This window comes from Pan paniscus, chromosome 4 (genome assembly GCF_029289425.2).
Source record: "Pan paniscus chromosome 4, NHGRI_mPanPan1-v2.0_pri, whole genome shotgun sequence".
Taxonomy (NCBI): domain Eukaryota; kingdom Metazoa; phylum Chordata; class Mammalia; order Primates; family Hominidae; genus Pan; species Pan paniscus.
In genome coordinates, this window is record NC_073253.2 from 7,283,368 (window position 1) to 7,302,273 (window position 18,906).

At 39.4% G+C, this 18,906-nt stretch overlaps 1 long non-coding RNA gene across 1 annotated transcript in view; it reads left to right on the forward strand.

Moving 5' to 3' along the window:
- The window catches only part of LOC117980204 (uncharacterized), a 290,540-nt gene that overhangs the window by 96,938 nt on the left and 174,696 nt on the right, over positions 1–18,906 (forward strand). Inside the window, exon 2 of the long non-coding RNA XR_008625312.2 lies at positions 4,568–4,652. This is a non-coding gene — a long non-coding RNA (uncharacterized LOC117980204). The remainder of the gene's footprint in view (positions 1–4,567; positions 4,653–18,906) is intronic.

Consider the following 18,906-nt stretch of genomic DNA (forward strand, 5'->3'; position numbering starts at 1 on the left):
TCAAAAAGGTTGCCTTGTTATGTAAATAAAATCCTTTAGTAGTAAAAATAAAAAATCTTTCCTTGTTTATTTTTTTCTTTTGCTAACCTTGCTTCTTCCCCCACCACACCACCTTTTTTGTATGTAGATATGTAGGAATTTAGCCACTTCAGAGGCCTTGTTCCCCATAATTTGGAACCTTCCTTCGGATTTGATCAAGTTGGATAGAGTTGGTCAAACCCAATGGAAAAAGACTGAAGCAACAATAAAAACAAACAAACAACAACCAAAAAACAGTTAAGCAAAACAAACAAACGATCACACAACATAGGTGATTACTGAGCACTCTAATGGTAAGGAGAAATTAAGGCCAGCTGGTTGTTAATCTTAACTTTAGCCAAGACAAACCCTAATTCAGTTACTCACCTAGGGTTGGGCCTCAGGCTGAAGATTGCTTGCTACATCCTAGAAGCAGGAAAAAACTCAAACTCTTCTTCCCTATTGGAAGCAAGCTCAAACTCCAGAAAGGAGTTACCTGCCTTCCAACATCATAGAAGCAGGAAAACTTGCCTTCTTTGTGTTGGAAGTGAGTAAACTCCAAGAAAACAGAGTTGTACAGCAAAGTAAACTTTAGATCTCAACCAGATTTTAGGAGATCAGGGAATCTTTGGAGGGGGAGCTTCCAGGCCACAACAAATTTTCCTGTTGGTTTGAGCCATAAAGATACCTCAAGCTGGTGCCAAGCTATAGGAGATTTGTCAAAGGTCAGGGGCACCTCCATTCAGAATCCCTCTGTGGTTATCAAAATGTGAACCCCAAATATCTGAGACTGGTCTCAGTTAACTTAGAAAGTTTATTTTGCCAAGGATGCACACCTGTAACACAGCCTCATGAGGTCCTGGCAACATGTGCCCAAGGTGGTTGGGGCACAGCGTAGTTTTATATGTTTTAGGGAGACATGAGACATCAATCAATGTATGTAAGATGTACCTTGGTTCTGTCCAGAAAGGCAGTATAACGCAAAGCATAAAGGGGGCTTCCAGGTTACAGGTGAGAGACAAACAGTTGCATTCTTTTGAGTTTCTGATTAGCTTTTCCAAAGGAGACAATCAGATATGCATTTATCTCAGTGAGCAGAGGGATGACTGAATAGAATGGGAGGTGGGTCTTTTTTAAGCAGTTTCCAGCTTGACTTTTTCCTTTAGCTTAGTGATTTTGGGGCCCCAAGATTTATTTTCCTTTCACAAATCCCACTGGTAAAATTAAGTGCATGGACAAACCCAGAATACTATATTGCTGTAATTGTGGTGTACAATCTACTCATAAGTCTAGCATTAAATCCAAAAGACAAATTTATGAAAAACAATAATAGCTGCAGCAATCTGGGAAGAGATAGATTATATAAAAACATGTAAATTGAGACAATTAAAAGTCAAAATATGGGGGGATGGAGTTAAAGCATAGAACTTTTTCCATTTTCCTTTGTTTCTATTCTTTGTAATTTAAGATAAGTTGTCTTCTCTTTAAAATAACTTGTTATATTTATAAGATTTTTTGTAAGCCTCTTGGTAACCACAACACAAAAACCTATAATAGATTCACTAAAAATAAAAAGCAAAAAATTAAACCTTGTGCCGGAGAAAACCACTTAACCACAAAAGAAGACAGAACGAAAGGAAGAGAGGAGTTACAAAAAAAAAATGAGAAAGCTAGTGACAAAATGACAGTATTAAGTCCTTATTTATCAATAATAATACTGAATACAAATAGATTCAATTATCTAATTATAAGGCATAGAGTGGCTGAATGGATGAAGAAACAAGACTCAACTATTTGCTGCCTAAAAGAAACCCACTTCATCTACAAAGACACACAGAGACTGAAAGTGAAGGGGTAAAAAAAGATATTCCCTGCAACTGGAAACCAAAAAAAGAGCAGCAGGCATAGTTATATTTATATCAGATCAAAGAGACTATCAACCTAAGACTGTAAAAGGAGACAAAGCAGGTCACTATATAATGATAAGGGATCAATTCAGCAAGAGGATATAACAATTATAAATATTTAGGCACCCAACACTGGAGCTCCCAATTATATAAAGGCAACATTGCTATATCTAAAGGGAGAGATAGACTGCGATAAATAACTTATTCAATAATTTGCATTTTTGCTTAATGAAAGGCAACTGAGGCATTAAATTTTTCATCTTTGTTCAATAAAAGAATTTAAGACCTCATGTTTTTCTCTGAAAAATAAAATCCAAAAGAAAGAATATACTACAAATGATCCATTTCACTGCATGCAAAAAGAAAGAGTTGGAGTAAAATACAGCATAGGCAGAATTAACCACAAGTATCAGACCAGGAGAGTGTGTTTATGATGTGTAACAGATGGAATTAACCTGAACACCATGAAGATCAAACAAGGAGGAGGAGAACAAAGACCTAACAGGAAAATGGATCATGGTTATAAACAAGAAAGATAAAGATGACAGATGTTAAACATAAGAAATGTCCAATCAACATATCATGAGATGTCTAACTTTACTCATAATAAGAAAATAAGCATTTCTAAGTAAATAGGACAGCAGGAAGTCCTGAGTTTGGCCTCCAGGAAGAAGTGTTCAATGATGAAGACTGTAGCTGCCACACCACTGGCCACCTCCAGAGGCCATGGTGGAGTTTGCTCCTCTCCCATTCTGTTCTTAGAAATCAGACAGCTTAGTGTTGGAATTGTGTCTCCGGAGCATGTGAGAGTGTAGTTCCAAGAATTAGGCAGGAGTTAGCTTGAATTTCCACTCTGCTATTTACCAGCCTTGTGACTATGGGAGTCGGGGCCATTTCAGCGGCTTAGCCTCTGTCTTCCCATCTTGCAGCAATTTTTAGAATAATGATACCCTAGCTCAAAAAGCAACCCTTAGCAAATCATGTGTCTATGTGATGTGGAACATCATTGCAATACTCTATGTAGATAAAAATGTGGCTGATGAACTTGTCATCTGTTCTCAATAGCTTTGATTTTTTTATTTTATTTTATTATCTATTTTACTTTAAGTTCTGGGATACATGTGCTGAACATGCAGGTTTATTACATAGGTATACATGTGCCACGGTAGTTTGCTGCACCTATCAACCCATCATCTAGGTTTTAAGCCCTGTATGTATTAGGTATTTGTCCTAATGCTCTCCCTCCTATTGTCCCCCATCCCTGACAGGCCCCTGTGTGTGATGTTCCCCTCCCTGTGTCCATGTGTTCTCATTGTTCACCTCCCACACATGAGTGAGAACATGTGGTGTTTGGTTCTCTGTTCCTGTGTTAGTTTGCTGAGAATGATGGCTTCCAGCTTCATCCACGTCCCTGCAAAGAACATGAACTTATTCTTTTTTATGGCTGCATAGTATTCCATGGTATATATATGCCACATTTTCTTTATCTAGTCTATAATTGATGGGTATTTGGGTTGGTTCCAAGTCTTTGCTATTGTAAATAGTGCTGCAATAAACATACGTGTGCATGCATCTTTATAGTAGAATGATTTTCTAAATTAAAATTGGTTTCTGAAAAACTTGAGAAGGCTGTAGATTCAGTTCTCTCGACTTACATAGAAATTGGAATGTTGCAAGTGGCCCTTAGAATCCATTTGTTCATGGAATAAGTATTGTTGCCTGCTTAGGGCAGTGGGCTGAGTACTGTGGGGAATTCATAGTTGAGTCTGGGCTGGATTTGGCCAGCTGTAGACAGAAAACTCAACACACAACACAAGGCATTCATTGCAAGTGCCAATTGAGAGCTGCTCAAAATCTGCACATCATCCAGACTCCTGATACCTGAAGATTCCTGTTTTCCAAACCACAAAAATATGTAGGAACAGCTAATTTTATTATTTATGCTACTACCATATATTATCACTAAATTGTTTTTTTGTCTCCTGAATTAAAATGCAAAATAAATTTCAAATGTATTTTTATACAATTTTTCAAGGTAAAATTAACAACTTTTGGGCTGAAAGGATTTACCTTTTTATTTTTAATAAAGGAGTAGGTTTATAGAGTTGAAACAATTCAAGATTTTTTCTTTTGTATCAAGATGCTCTTATTGTCCTCACAGATGGAAGACAACTATAAATTTACAGTATGTGTGGGCTTACTGAGTCTAAAAATGTTGTGCCATTATTTATATCTTACTGTAAGAAAGACCTTGTCTGGGAAAGAGAAAAACAGCCTTAGGCTGTCAAACTTGGTTGATGTAATTATTATCTAAAAAAAAAAAAAAAAAGACTAAGGTTTTCTTCTAACTAAAACATAAATATGAGTTTATTATTCCACACTTTCAGTATCTTGGAGTCCCTGAGCATGGTTTATGGTGTGTGGAAAAATTTGGCATTTAGTTATCTTATTGTCACGAAGCATGCCAGGTACTTATTCCTCTGAACTCAAGGTCTACGCATGGAGGTTATAAAAAGCACAACCAAGCTTGTCTTGTTATGCTTTCTGGGAGACAAATCCCCCTTGTCCTTGGTTGTGAAAATGATTTATACTCTGCACAGTTATTTTCAATGCATTAGTTTTTTTCTCTTGTTTCCAAGCAGAGGGCAGAAGAAAATGGAAAACAAAGACAAACAAACCAAAGAAGGAGGATGAAGTAGAAGCCATTCATTCTTTCCATGAACATTGGTGAGTGCCTACATGTGCCAGAGCTTATTTAAAGCACCCAACATGCAAAGATCAATCACTATGACACAGTCCTTATCCTCAAGAGGGTCAGAGTCTGAAGGAATCTATTATGATTTTGTCCAGTTACAAAGAATGGTTAATGTCAGCTGAGTCATTTTGCCTATGTGGCTGCTTAGTGCCTCTACTATGATGGATGCTCTCATGGGATATGAAGATGATCATACTTTGTGTCTACCCACTTGTATGTCCTTCCACATGCCTCTACCCAGACTTCCTTGTGCCCATCATCCAATCTTCTACGTTCTGTGTTTCTAATTAGTTGGTCAGGCCATTCATAACTGCCCATAGGTCTATACCCTCTGGTCACTTTTTTCTCTACACACAGTGGATGGCTAGGTGTATTGCTCAAAGCCCTGCCCGTTAGAAAGCTTTTCCTTTCCACTGTCTTTCAAGGCCACACTTGAGAGAGGCTGCAGCAAGCTGCCACCTACTCTTGGCTTACACCTTCATACTGAGCCCATCCGCTCATGCTGAGCTGATCCGCCCATGATACCAGCTAGGGTTGTCATCCTCCTTCTGCTGCTTCTACGGCATCCTCAGCAAATCCACATGCATGGGATAAGCACCTGGTCTTCTGGGGAAAATGTTAGTGTGTTTTGGGTTGTATATGAGATAGTTTTATCACGTTAGTCTAAAGCATGATGCTGTTATTTTCTTTATTTGAAAATTAGTTATGGTTTAGAGAGATTTGTATGAGTGGTAATTTGGCAAGGGGTGGACTGTGGTGGATTTGAAGGTGTTGCTGTGGCTTGACTAAAAAATATTTCCCAGAGTTCTCTTCCCAGTACATTCCCAGTTATTATGGGCCACAAGAGGCCTTGTTGTTTGAGATTTGGAGGTTGGGAGTGAAGCAGAAGTCATTTTGTTATTTATGTTGAGAAAGGGCAGTCCCTTGTGTAACACAGACATGTTCTGTAGCACACACATGTGCATGAATACATCCATGTGTATACATGTGCACGCGTGCGCGCGCGCGCACACACACACACACACACACACACACACACACACACAGATGTTGCTGCTTATCTGCCAGCTCAGCTCATTGCTGTGGGAAAAGCAGCCAGGGCTGCTGCTGCTTTTTGTGTTCATTCTTGCTGAGCTCATCTGCTTTTTGACTGATACATTCGTTTCCTCTTGCTGCCATTACAAATTACTACAAATAGCATAATTTGTTATTTTACAGTTCTGGAGATCAGAAATCCAACACAGGCCTCCTGGGCTCAAATCAAGGCTCCAGCCTGGCTGGATTCCTTTATGGAGGCTCTCAGGGTGAATCAGTTTCCTTCTTTTTCTGGCTTCTCAAAGCTGCCTGCATCTCTTGGTGTGTGGTGCCTGCCTCCACTCTCAAAGCCATCAATGACATCACATCTATCCCTGGTCAGGACTGGGAAAGCTTCTCCGTTTATAAGGACCATGTGATTACACTGAGCCCATTATAAAGTGACTGGTTTACTCTCATTACTTCCTTTCCAAGCTCACCAGGACTATTTTATAGTTTAGACTAATCTAGTCCATCTTCATGAGAGATGAAATATCTCAATTTCTATGAAGGGTATTAATGAAAGTACACCTCCAAAATTCTGAGAGATGTTTTTTCTCATAGTGGGCTAGAGCTAGGAAAATTGGTGCTAAAGCTTATGAAGGTGAAATCCAGTACCATAGTGGTCCCATTTTTATGTCTACCTGAATGAGAATAGCTGTTTTGAGTGAAAAGTTATGACAAAAGAAAAGCTATTGGTTCAAATCTCTGAGTATTTCAGGGTTTTTGCAATACATTAAAAATAATTACCTAATGTAGCAAAAAAGAAAAAAAGCATTTGTGTTTAGTAAAACATTCATTCTCATAAGAAACACTGACATTAAAATGTAAGGAGAATAAAAAATTGAGTTAGGATATTTTTGAAATTTCTGGCTGTCTCCTTTTCCTGACAGGCTCTTCATGGCAGACAGTAAAACAATTTCGACTGGAAAGACTTGGATAAGATGACTTCCTTATCAACCCTTTCTACTTTCCATTATTTTAAAGTTAATTACCTTAAAATACCAATAATTCTTCCACAATTGCCCAGATGAAAGCCAACCCTACTGGTATGTTCAATCCTGCAGGTGGTAGTGTGAATCTGAAATGTTCTCTGGCAAGGAGGAAGCATCAGGAAGTTTTGCCACCACACTTACTGCTACATGATAATAGGAGGGTGTGAAATCAGGAAAGAAGAATAGATGCATTATGATATTTGGGTTTCTATGGTATTTGGAAAAGTCCCTCTTTTTCAATTTGGCTTGTACCTGATCTTAATGGATCCCCATGTTTTGGGGTACATCAGGTTGCTAATAAGTCTCTTCTTCCAGCAGAAATTTTGCACCCTTCCGTAATCTACTACCTGTCACACAGTACTTATCATGTGCCAAGAATGGCTATGAGTGTTTTATGTGGAATAAGTTATTTAAATAAACCTCAGGCACTAACACCATTTTACACATGAAGCACACGTCTAAACAATTTGTTGATCAAAACTGCTCCAAAGAATACACATCAGGTTCTCATCTTAACGGGTTGGATTTCCCTTCTTTGTGGAAAGCAGGCAGAGGAGTCTTCCATATTTGTTTTGCGGTCATTTCTTACACATTCGGTGAGTCAGCTGCCTCAGGAGAGGTGTCCCATGTTGCTGTAAGTGTTGTTTACATTATATGAAAAAAAATGGCCCAGAAATGTAAACGGTTTTGCTTAGGCAGGCCATTTCAGAAATTGTGTTAGTTATTTATTGGCTTGCCAATATTAATCTTTAAATAAGAGATTCTGCTCTTCAATGAAGGAGCCATTTCAAAACTTGAGTTAGTCGTTGTGGTAGTAATATTGGATTGATGAGGGTAACCATTACATTTCCAGGCAAAAAAAAAAAAAAAGATTATCGGGAAATAAAAACCAAGAGGAGAATATTGATCGTCTAGCGACTCCACTGAAACAGAGTCATAGGCGGCTTGTCAGGTCTGGTTTTCTGCCCAATGCTTTCCTTCCTTCTAATTCTAACTGAGGAGGAAGAACAATTCTGACTGCCTGTAAATTCACTCAAGACCTACCGTGGCGGGGGTGGGGGGAGAAGAGGCTGCTTATGTGTTAAGGCAAAACTTGAGGAGTAAATCTATATCCTGTGCTTGTCCCAGGCCAAACTTCTTTAAAGATGATGAGAATAAACTGCTGGTTCTTAGACAGGAATGGAAGAAGGTAATGGGGAAAGTCCTTGCTCCCAATTAGTGGGATGAGTGAGACATTGCAAATCAGAACTCAATTAAGAAGCCAGAGTTGAAACAAGGGAACCAAACTCTTGGATTTTTAAAACTGTCCCTCATTAAACATGGAGTCAACGTTGAGTCTAAAAAGTGTAGTATAAAGAAGTTTGAATGCATAATCATGCTTCCTGAGCCATTGTGAACCATTTTCTGTTTCTAAAGTGGGCTGGGGCACACTTGTTGCCGGTGATGCAGGCATCTCTACACCAATTCTCCGGTGAAGTCAAGAAATAACACATATTTTATTCATTTTAATCAATGCATATCTGGCACAATAAAGAGGAGGATTGGGCCCTTTTTAATTAGAGGAAAAGCTGGAAGATTTTAATTGAGAATACAGGAGCCAAGGATATATCACCTCTGCTACTTAAGAGCTGTAATTGCTCATCTCTTAGACCACCTGCTGCTTGCAGAGTACCAGTCTACTTAATTTAACACAAAGTAATTTAGGATGCTGTTTCTATTGCTAACTAGAGACAGAAACTACCTTCATAATTAAGCTCGCTTTACTTCCTAAGAATCCCTTTTTAATCCAACTTGGGGGGCAATACACTTCCCTCTTCTTGCCTCCATCCTTCTCACATTATATTCTTTACCTTGATATCTTTTTTAAATTGGTGTATTCCTTCATATTCCCTAAATATAAGTAGGACATAGACTGATTAGGTTTCTCTGTGATGCTATAATTATATGAACCATCTATACACTTGTTTATTCCACAGAACTTTTCAGAATGCCCATTATGGGCCAGGAATGAGGATATATTGGGACAGAAAAGTCCTTAAGCAGGTATTAGTGGTGGAAAGAGAAAGAAACCACCCATCAGAGCTCAGGATTTGGATGCTGCAATGCAGGTCATGGCCAATGCATTGAAGCTCCCCGAGTATGGGGAGGTGGGAAAGGGCTTCCTCAAGAGGCTGCTTTAGTGTAGCCTTGGGGGAAATTGGGATTCATTGGGCAGAGTAGCTGGGGAAGAGTCCTTTGGTCCAAGGAAGTAAGAATGTCCTGAGCTAAGACAGGAGGGCAGGAGAGGGCACACCTCATCCAGGAGACTGTAGATAGTTTTGTGTCACGGGGCAACCTGTCACTGTCAAGGATGGGAACAGTAATTGGGGACAGGTCAGGAGAGGTCCTCATCAGTAGCTTCATGGATGCACTCATTCTATGGAAACAATGAAATCTCATTGAAGGAATTTATATAGGTTTTGTTTTGATAAAATCACATTGGCACCAATGTGGAAGATGAACTAAATGAAAGGTGGGGTCGAGGCTACAGGAAGTTAGGGGACCAGCAAAGACCCCCAAGCAAGGTCTTAGTTGCTCAAATAGAGGAACCATGCAGAAGATAAGTCTGTCTTGACCCTGGTGAATCCTCAGGGCAGCAGAGAGACAATGGCTTAGAGAGGGAGAGTGAGCAGTTGGGAGAGAATTGACTGAGGGGTGATGAGAGAGAAGGGAGTGGTCCCAGGACTCTTAGGTATTGGCCTGAGTTGTGCCAAGATAATTCCTTATAGGAGGAGGGTTAGGAGAGGGGTGCATTCTGTTTGGTTAAAAAGATTTGGGATGAGTAGAAAGTTTCAAAGGCCCGGGCATTTAAGCAAAGTTCCAGGTGGCAAGCAAAAGCCCGGGGCGTGGCGAGCTTCACGTGTGAGGCTATTCCATGATGCAGAAGAGGGGAAGCTGCTGAGATGGCTGCATGCTGAGCCGGGCCACGGGAGAGGCCACTTCTGAAGAGTTCCAAAGCAGTGTTTTCAGATCAAAGATTTTTAAACTGGGATTAAAGAAAATAAAGCATTCAAAAATAAAGTGTCCCAAACAACAGAGGCATGCTACTACACTGAGTGCCATTGCGGACGAGCTTCTGAGAAAAACCTGAACAGAGAACGTGCCAGTACTGTGATGAGGTGGGACACCTCCGTGGCCAAGTTCATGCAGGTAGAGCCCACTGAGGGCAGCAAACTGAGCTGTAGGCACGCTGGGATCGTAGGTATTTGCTCTCTTTGCTTTGCTTTGAACTACAGTTGACCCTTGAACAACACAGGTTTGAACTATGTGGATTCACTTATGTGGATTTTTTAACGAAATGCAGATTGAAAATACAGTGTTCCTGGGATGTGAAACCCATATATACAGAGAACTGAGCTTCTTATGTCGGATTCTGTGGGGCCGATGGCAGGACTTGAGTCTTTACAGTTTTTGGTATACGCGGGGGTCCTTTAACGAAGCCCCATGGTTGCCGAGGGACAACTGTAATTATAATTTCAGAAAATGAGTATCTAGGAAGTGTCTGTGCTGCTCTTTGTTGTATTTTATTGTAGCAATCCTATTTTGCTGTTATAACTCGTGCACTAAACAAGCAATTGTAACTGTTGCCAATGCTGGGAGGCGGGTGGATTATGGAAGGCTGAGCTACTAAAACAAAGAGAAAAGCACTGGTTTTGGAGTCAGACCAAGCTTGGCTTAGATTTCTACTGTAGTATAAGGCTACTGTGTGATCTTGGTTTCATTTCTTAGCCTCTTTGAGACTCAGTTTCCCTGTGTACAAAATAGGGATAACAGTAGTATTATAGCAGGACAAGCTGCAGACAAAACTCCTCAGACGCCGAGTTAAAGAAGGAAGGAGTTTATTTGGCCGGGGGCATCGGCGAGACTCCTGTCTCAAGAGCCGAGCTCCCCAGTGAGCAATTCCTGTCCCTTTTAAGGGCTCACAACTCTAAGGAGGTGCGTGTGAGAGGGTCGTGATCGAATGAGCCAGCAGGGGTTATGTGACTGGGGGCTGCATGCACCGGTAATTAGATCAGAACAAAACAGGATAGGGATTTTCACAGTGCTTTTCTATACAATGTCTGTCATCGATAGATGACATAACCGAGTAGGTCAGGTGTCGATCTTTAACTACCAGGCCCCAAGTGTGGCGCCGGGCTGTCTGCTTCTGGATTTCATTTCTGCCTTTTAGTTTTTGCTTTTTCTTTCTTTGGAGGCAGAAATTGGGCATAAGACCAGTATGAGGGGTGGTCTCCTCCCTTACTACTGTGTAGGATACTGTATGAAAAATAGCCTGTGGAGTGCCTGCGTTTTGTTAATGCTTTTCTGCAGCAAGGAGCGACCTGCGCTATTGCTCTTGCTCTGTTCCCTTCCTAGCCTTTCTGCAGTCAACAGCCAGAATCATTTCACTCCACCCGTGCGGCCCTCAATGGCTTCCACTTGCATGTGATAGTGAGATCCCACACTAGGGTTTACGAAAGATCTGCTGCATCACTATTTCCTTGTGTGTTTTATTTCCGAGGATAGGGAACTCTGCTGCTATAGGGTCCTAGCTCAGGGCTGGAGTTCTGGATGAGGTTGCTGCTTCTCACCTGGTCCAGATATCACACCGAGATCTTATTTAAAAAATTGTAAACATGTGTGTCTTTATAATATTGACAACATAATTCGCAGATTAGTGAACTCACACTTAAGCAGGCAATTATAACTAACTCAAAATATTCAGAAAGGCAACTGCAAAGATGACCTTGTTTCCTGTGGCTGCTGTCACAAAGCACCACAAACTTGGTGGCTTAAAATAACAGAGATTTCTTCTCTTACAGTTCTAGAGGCAAGAAGTCTGAAATTGGTATCAGTAGTTCAAAACCAAGGTGTTGGCCAGGCTGCGCTTGCTCTGGAATCTCTGGGGAAGGATCCCCTGCTGGCTTCCATCAGCTTCCGGTGGCTGCCAGCATTCCTTCGCTTATGGTCACGCCACTCCAGTCTCTCTTCTGTGGTCACATGGCTTCTTCCTCTTCTACATGGGTATAAATTTTCCCTCTGCCTCCCTCTTATAAGGATATATAGGATTGCATTGAAAGTCCCTTGGATAATTCAGTATAGTCTCCCCGTCTGAAGATACGTAACTTAATTACGTCTGCAGAATCCCTTATCACTGTATGAGGTGACATTCACAGGGTTCTGGGATAAGGATGTTTATATCTTTTGGGAGACTTGTTTGGCCTACCATATGACCTCTGATCGCATCTGTTATGAGCACTCATGACCCCTTCACATGCAGCTCTGAGTCATCTGCTTAGGCCTCCCTCTTCTCTCCCTTGCCTGGTTGTGTGTTTGTGTTTCTAACAATTTTCTCTGTATGTTTCCTTCATTCTGTGGGTCAGAGTTGTATTGTAACTATACTTACAGAGAACAGGTCACAGATGCAGTCACTGAATTCAGGCTTTACGTGAAGCTCCACCAGCAGTTTCTCTTGCTCTGCGTGTTTCTCTCTGTAATTCTATAGACCCTGCAATTGCTCTTTCCCTTGTGCACTTCTAAAAGCCTTCTTCCTGGGTCCATGCTTGTTTCTGGGGGCCCCTATAGGCACCAACAAATCCTTACAGACTTTGGCAAGAGGCAACTGATTTAGTGATGGACTCGCTATAGTATCTAGATAGATGTGACTATCTGAAGAACAAATTTGGAAGGCCATTCAGTTCTCACCATTCATCCTTAGCAGATCAGGGATATGAAAGGATGTGGATCCATAAATTGTGAAAATCAAGAAAAAATTCAGTAGGCACTTCCGTCTCTTTGTTCCTGAGCTAAAATCATACATTCTTTCATAGCCAAGTTTGTCTCCACAAACCTTATGCTTTAAAAGAATTGGTCTCCTAGCATAGTAAACTCTATTCATAGTAAACTTGTTCATATTTATACACTTGTGAGAATATTGATGTAATATTTCTGTTTCCACTTTCTTTCACCACATGACAAGGATTGCTGAGTGGCAACAAATCTCCATTCTATTGTGAGCATTTTACAGTAATTTGCAAACGAGCATGTGAGTTTTACTCATGCCAACACTATCAGTTTGCAAATCTTTTTTAATATTTAAGGGAAAGCCTCCTTGCTGAGGTCCAATATCTCCTAATCCTAAATCCAGGAACAGTCATGAACCCTGCTCTGTGTTTCCTTCCTTCCTTCCTTCCTTCGTTCCTTCCTTCCTTCTTTCTTTCTTTTTTTTTTTTGGACAGAGACTTGCTCTGTCACCCAGGCTGGAGTCCAGTGGCATGATCTTGGCTCACTGCAATGTTCACCTCCTGGGTTGAAGCAAATCTCCTGCCTCAGCCTCCTGAATAGCTGAGATTACAGGCAAATGCCATCACGCCTGGCTGATTTTTGTGTTTTTAGTAGAGATGGGGTTTCACCATGTTGGCCAGGCTAGTCTCAAACTCCTGACCTCAAGTGATCCACCCCACTCGGCCTCCCCAAAGTGCTGGGATTACAGGCATGAGCCATCACATCCAGCCAACATGCACCTTTTCTATTGCTTGTCTTGCTTGATTCTTGCTACTCTTGGGAAAAGGCAACTGCCTCCAAATGAAAAATATGAGAAAGGATATCAAGTTAATAAAAGCAAGTAGATAGATTCCTGGATCAATGCTATGGTGCCATATGTGTACAGCTTCATCTCTTCAAAAAGAAGCTGTTTCTGATTTAACCTACTACATAGGGTTCTAGGTAGGGCTAATAAATTGCTCCAGAAATTAGGTATGGTTTCCATGATTTGCTCAAATCTCTCAAAAATTAGGACATTACCACGGATTTTTAGATTTCATGAGGTCCACAGTTTGGTCCATAAATTCTATATACTTTTCCAGTCTTCAGTAGTTATATACATTTTTGGATTATTTTGACAATAAAAGAAGTGAGTAACACTTTGAAGAATAACATTTGTTTTTGTTCAGTGAAGATTTCTTAGATATTGACAAGAAGAAAAAAACTATCAGAGAAAAATCCAGATTCTTACCAGTAGTTCCCTCCCTTCAGAGAGAGGCAGAGCATGATAGAGAAGGACAGTCAGTCAGTGTTTGAAGGACAGTATCCGTGCAATTAAATCAACCTCCCATCTAGACTTTGACTTTTCTGAAATATGGAGATGGAGCTAAAATCAGATAGGGTTTTTGTACAGCATGCTTAAGTATTGGGACACTTATGACTATTTTGTTGAGTTTTCTCATTATATTTTAATAACCTTTAAATTATAAAAATCATATTCACTGTAGACAAAGTGAAAACTTTAGATGAATATTTTAAAAACCCTCAAATCACTCATAATTTTTCCACTTAATGCCAACCACAGTACATATATAGATTGTTAAACCTTCAGCTTTGACTGTGTTTAGAGTTTTATCTTCCCCTTGGTATATACCACATTTTCAATAAACTGGAAAGTGTGACACAATCACCTGATCTATGCGTGTAATGATATGTTTGACCCGGCAAATGGTCAAACCTTTCTCCTGTGGCCATCAACGTTGTGGCTGATTTTCACAGCTATTTTGCCCTGTTATTTTTCTGAGATTTATTTCACTAGCACTTAGGGAGGCCTTTGATTTTCAAGGACGTGCACTGACAGGTTGTTATTTATCCCCAAGAGACTTTCATGTCCTAAGGGGAAAAAAACGTCCTGAGAATTTCAAACTTACAATAAGTAAAGAAAAAGAAAAAACTTTGCAGCTATCATACCTTCTTAAGAATAAAATTTTCGATCAAAGGGTATTATCAATAACACTCAAAAGCATTCTGGGCACACATTTTTAAATAAAATTTTATAATTATTTCCTTAGATACTATTAATATGAATTTTTTTTAAAAACTCCGAAACTTTCAGTTTAATCGTAGACTCCAACAGAGCTGTGAGTTAATTTTACTTCCAGCCACATGGGAAAGGAAGAACATGCCTTTAAGTGTCTTTTGTAGCTTCACAGAGATAACTCAAGAAGTATTTGACCCTTCTGGAAAACAGAGGTGTCAATTTACAGTTTATAATCAGGACACTTATGTGAGAGTTTCAGGCTTTGGAATTATTGGTCGTGCTTCACAGGATGCAACAAAAATGTTTGAGGTCTTCGTGTCCCTGATTCACGAGACACTCAAGGACGATTGTCACATGTGCAACAGAACAACATTCTACATTTTATCATAAGCCTTCGCATTGGGCAAGAGAATGAGGACTCAACTTTTCATACGTGTTTTCAATTTTTCTTAGTTTATCGAACCAGAATATGTCAGAGAACAATATTAGCTTTTTTCGAGCTGTAGGAAAAAGGGAAATTTTTTGCCTCCTTATTTTTCTGAGATTTTTTTCACTAGCACTTAGGGAGGCCTTCAATTTTTAAGGAGATGCACTGATATGTCATTATTTATCCCTAAGAGAGTTTCATGTCCTGAGGGGGAATAAAAGTCCTAAGACATTCAACCTTACAGTATGTAAAGAAAAAAAATAATTTGCAGCTTTCATACCTTCTTAAAAATAAAATTTTTGGTTTACTGCCATACCACTTTGAACGTGCTTGATCTTGGAAGCTAAGCAGGGTCAGACCTGGTTAGGACTTGGTATGGGAGACCACATGGGAATACCAGGTGTTGCAGGGTTGATATAAAATCTAAAATTTTAAAATAAAAAAAATAAAAATAGTATTTCTGATCAAAGGGTATGGAATCTGTTTAAAGCCTTTGCTTAAAAGGCCAAATTATCTTCTAGAATAATTACATCAACTTACATTTCCTTCAGCAGTGTGTGTGTTTCCATTTCATTGCATCTTGGTTTTTATAAAAATCTTTTAAACATCTGGATTTGTTTTTAGCACATTAGTGCTGCATATTTCTGCAAATGCACCAGTTCTGTCTGGGCTGATATAGAGAAGCAGAGAAACACATTTTAGTTAAAATCCTAAGTTCTTTTTGACTTTGAAAGACATTGGATAGTGGCTTCCAGATTCTATTTGGCTTGGGTCACTGTGAGAGTTGGTTTCTATTGAGCAAAAACAAGATGTGAAAGTTGGTAGAATTATTGTAGAAAAAAATAATCTAATATGACAACTTTGTATTATAAATTGGGCAGGAAAAAAAGCCCCAAGGACATTACTCTTGCAGTTGATACACTTGGTAACAGGAGTCTGTGGAACTCTCCAGAGCTGCCCTCCCTGAGCCCCCTCGGCCATCGTCACCAGGCATATATTGGCCAGAATGTGCCACATCACTCATGTCTGGCACAATTGTGAAAGTCAGTTTATTTGATTTGCACTCCCCTAGTGATGAGGGCAGGTTCTACACCTCTGCCATCACTGGACAAGGTACCCGGGACAGCCATCAAGTTGTCCAGCTGTTCCTGACAGCTCCTGCCATCCTGCCAAGACTAATATTTGACAATATCCAAACGGGGTGTGGAAAAGTAAACTAGGCTTCCAGCAGGGCACTGTCAATCTCCAACTCTCTGGCCCCTGAGAGGGACTTTACTGCTCATAGACGTCAACAGGAGAAATACATGTTTTGAAGGAGAGCCAAGCGATTCATTTAAATAAATTTAAATGAAAAATAACAACATAATTCAGGAGGATTGAATGCCACTTTCTCCCTATTGTATGGCACCTTTGCCCTAGCTATTCTGTCTTCAAAGGAAAATTACACAATCTGCACCAAAACTTAATCTTCGTAAAAAGGGAGTATCTTTGCAGGAAACGTGCTAATTGGAAAGGTACATAAATGTCTGCTTGTGTTAGATTATTATTCCCAAGTCTATCAGAAATAAAAGATATTACAGTAATAGGGGAAAAAAATCCCCTTTTTCAAAAAGAATATTTGTGTGTTAGCAGACACTGCACTATCGTGGTTATTTATGTGAAGTAATTTTAAGGAGTGAACACTTGAAGTATTGGTTGGACTCAATTTTAGTGCATTGAGACACATACCCACCAAACAATAAAACTGGTACTTAACAGTTATAATAATGATGTCAACAATGAATCTGGCTCCTGTTGATATCTGCAAAGCCAAAGGTAATGAAGAAAACAAATGAAAGGTGACATTATTATTGCTGTTAGTTTCATCAGCTTTGGAATTTCAGTTGCTGAGAAACTCCTTTAGAAATAGCATAGGTTAGAACTTTGCTGCCATGTTTTCTCTGTTCTGGGCAATGAGGAAGGCCTGTTTCAACTTACAGATGCACACGGAGTCTGCAGTTGTATGCACCCTTCAGCTCCTTGAGGCCAGTGGGTGCAACCTTACAGCCAGAATACTCCCCAAGGTGTTCCTCCAATGAATAAAATTCCTTTCCTTAAATATGTCAGAAGGGACACAGAAATGTGAATGCCCTAGTATGTTCACTTCCTCCAGACCACAATATTGTATGCCTCAAGAGGAAATTAATGTGCACATTTCTAAAGACTTCCAACTTTTTTCATTTGGACATTCCACTGCTTTTGTTTGCCAGAAAAAAAAAAATGTCACTGAGCTTCCGTGACTATTTAATAAGAACCAATTTATGTTTAACTTGATTTTTTTCTGCCTGGAAAACAGGTTTATATACCTTTCATGTTTCCATCTCTCCTTCCTAAGTACACATATTCATGCAGGTGTCCAAAGCCAATCTGCCAATCTTTCAACTACATATGTTCTGTGAAACTGACAAGTCAAGTAATTATCTTTAGAAAAATGATGTTTAAGGCTAATAGTGGTGTTATCAAAACTTTCCCTGGAATGTATTTTGGTTATTTCTTTAGACATTGCACTGTACATTTAATGAAGAATACTTTAAGAAATAACCTCATTTGCATTTTAATTCTCAAAGTGTCCATATCCAATTAGAATATTCCATAATCCCACTAGAACTTGCAAAATCAGAATAAAAATTTTTGAAATAAAAACCAATGTAACTTGTACTATCTTTGTGGTATGCAAACTAGCCTACTGGCATTGACAATTTATGAGTCTCAACAGAATCCTAAAAAGAGGCCAGGTTTACAAAGTTCAATTCTGTTTTTAAGCCAAAGAGGAAAATAAGATTTTAAAGGGAAGAACAAATCTCCCTTAAGCATTGATAGTAACTTTTAATGTCTTGCTAATCAAAATTTATGGCTGAGTCCCAACTGCCTTAAGGTAGAAAAAAAATTCAAACAATTAAGGAGAGAAGATTCAAAGCTGGCCCTTGTTTCTGAGTTTGAAAATTGCAGAAGTCAGTCTCCCTGGATATTAATGTTTCAGGTTTTGCTGACTGAGGATACAGATGATCCCCTTGGAGAAGGAAGCTTAAGGGTTTCTGGAGTCTTCCTCAAAGGTTTTACTAACATTCTCCAAGTAGCAACTTTCACAGAGCAGATTTATAGCAGAGTGTGAGAGACTACTTTAGAACATGAATGAATCTTGAGTTTCATCACAAAATGTTTTGGAATTGATTAGAGAGAGTTTCCATGCCTTATTCAAAACTCAAGAGGTAAAAAATTAGTAAATACATTAGTATTGTATTAGGTAGCATTTAAAACAACACAAAACAAGGATGAGCTGATCTCATTGAGAAAATTCTTCACTACTGCGAATGTCAGAAAGAAACGGCAGGTCATTTATAATGGCCAGGAAGCAGTCTTAGAACTTCTAAAATGCCCTCCATATGTGGGAAAGTTGATCCCGTCATTTATAAGATACATTACATGATTTCTTTCTAGCTAACATCTTTGACGAAACTTTGCTGAGACATCTGTGTTACATGATGGATATAGACATGTGGTCTATACACAGTGCAATACCATTCAGCCGTAATAAAAGGGAAATTCTGTCATTTGTGACAACATGGATGAACCTGCAGGACTTTATGCTAAGTGGAATAACTCAGGCACAGAAAGACAAATAATGCATGATCCCACTCATATGTGGAATCTAAAAAAGTTTAACTCTCATAAGTAGAGGGCAGAATGGTGGTTGCCAGAGGCTAAGGGAAGGAGTGGACGAAAAAAGGGGATATGTTGATCAAAGGGTACAAAATTTCAGTTAGACCGGAGGAATAAGCTTTAGTATTCTATTGCACAGAATGGTGACTAGAATAAGTAATAATGGATTGTATATTTCAAAGTTGCTGCAAGAATGAATTTTAAATGTT